The 2,121-nt window shown below is 43.4% G+C and overlaps 1 pseudogene; it reads left to right on the top strand.

The window, feature by feature from the left end:
- The first annotated feature begins 1,228 nt into the window (after positions 1–1,228).
- LOC103079971 (YEATS domain-containing protein 4 pseudogene) lies at positions 1,229–1,915 on the top strand (annotated as a pseudogene).
- The last annotated feature ends 206 nt before the right edge of the window (positions 1,916–2,121 follow it).

Consider the following 2,121-nt stretch of genomic DNA (forward strand, 5'->3'; position numbering starts at 1 on the left):
TTGATATATCTTATGTCTTGGGAGCTCAAATGTGTACACAGGGCTTAATGAAATTGTAGACAAATAACATAGGCCTGGTGTAAGACAATAGGGAGTGGTGGGGACTGTGGGTAGCTGGGGAGAAACAAGCTCTATCTAAAGAGGCGGTCACTACTGAGCACCATCCAGTTGTCATCTTGAGGAATTGCAAGCCCAGTGATGCCAGATTAATCTGAGAATGCAAGAAACCCCCATGGCACTGAATCTTTTACTTTATGGGCAGGTACAGTAAGGCCAGAGAGACACAGAAACTTTCATCTTTCTTGTGCCAAAAATCCATGCTGAGGTTTTAGAGTTGTAATCCTCAAACCGAGATTGAGGAAGGAGCATATGACAAGCTCCATGAGAGTGTGTGTAGAGTGAACAAGCTTCTATGCCATTATAGTGGTGGAATGATCAGTTTTCTTCCCTTTCCTGGAAGCCAACACCTTATAAATGTGAGAAAGTAAAATACTTTCGTGTACTCTCAAAACAAAAAATAGAGAAACATTTTTTTACTAGAAATAGGTACAGAAAATTGCCAGCAGAAGTTTTCACAATGTAAACCATCTGGATGGCTTTTAGATCACTCACTCGGAGGGCTTTTGTCTCTCTCCTACTGGTAGAGCAGAAGCCCCTTACTCTCCTACAACACCTCCTGGGCCCACTCAGCAGGCACATGGCCCTGACTGAGAATAAGACAGAGCCACCAGAGCAAGGATTTGGGAGAGGAGCAGAGTCCTGAAGGGGCAAAGAACTGCTGGGAGAGCACCCAAGGGAGAAAAGGGAGGCGAGGGTGGAGGCTCTGGGGCACTTTGTCACTGATGGGGTGGATGGGGGTAATGAGCCCTAAGATTCTCCACTATGTCAACTCTGGGGATGAAGCATGGGCACAAATTCAGTGGGCAAGGGAAGGTACCCACACATTTCCACCTCCCCAAAGACCCTGTGTAGACTGGAATTTAGTGAATGAACCTGAAAGTGAAGAACTAATGAAAGGTTCCTCTTTCCACCGCTCTCCTCTCTGTGACGCGCCCCGCGGTGAGGCGTTGGTGATCCCTCAGCACCCCAAGCCCTGCTGACCCGTCCTCCTTCCGCTAGAAACCCTCCTCCTGGTACCGGGAGGGAGGCGCGGGGTGTCTGAGCGGAGCGGCGAGTCCACAGGCCCCGGTCTCTTTCCTGGCAGCGGCAGCTTCTTCCATAGGACAGTATGTTCAAGAGAATGGCAGAATCTGGGCCTGAATCCGGCGGGAGGGTGAAGGGGGTTACTACCGTTAAACCAATCGTTTATGGTAATGTTGCTCGATATTTTGGAAAGAAAAGAGAAGAGGATGGGCACACCCATCAGTGGACAGTATATGTAAAACCATATCGAAATGAGGATATGTCAGCATATGTGAAGAAAATCCAATTTAAATTACATGAAAGCTATGGCAGTACTTTAAGGGTTGTTACTAAGCCTCCATATGAAATTACTGAAACAGGCTGGGGTGAATTCAAAATAGTCATCAAAATATTTTTCATTGATCCTAATGAAAGACCTGTAACCCTATATCATTTATTAAAGCTATTTCAATCAGACACCAATGCAATGCTGGGAAAAAAGACAGTGGTTTCAGAGCTCTATGACAAAATGATATTTCAAGACACAACAGCGATGATACAACAATTATTAACAACATCTCGTCAGCTTACCTTAAGATCCTATAAGCATGAAACAGAATTTGAAGAACTTGAAGTGAAAACCAGAGAAAAATTAGAAGCTGTGGAAAAAAAAAAAACAAGCTTTGAAATTGCAGAGCTTAAGGAGAGATTAAAAGCAAGTCGTGAAACTATAAATTGTTTAAAAAATGAAATCAGGAAACTCGAAGAAGATGATCAGACAAAAGAAATATAAACGGGTCTGAAGAGAACTCAATAGTAAGTGAAACTAAAATAAGGTGGAGTTTAAAGGAGAGATGGACTACAAATGCTGCGATGTTTCTTAGAGGAACTGCACATATAGTTGTCAACCATAGATTTCTCAGCAATGGGGTCAAATATTTAATGTGAAATATATGTGTATAATGCTGTATAGGCATCTTATCAACCCACTTTAGGGTA

This window comes from Lipotes vexillifer, unplaced genomic scaffold, assembly GCF_000442215.2.
Source record: "Lipotes vexillifer unplaced genomic scaffold, Lipotes_vexillifer_v1.1 scaffold95, whole genome shotgun sequence".
NCBI classification, from domain to species: domain Eukaryota; kingdom Metazoa; phylum Chordata; class Mammalia; order Artiodactyla; family Lipotidae; genus Lipotes; species Lipotes vexillifer.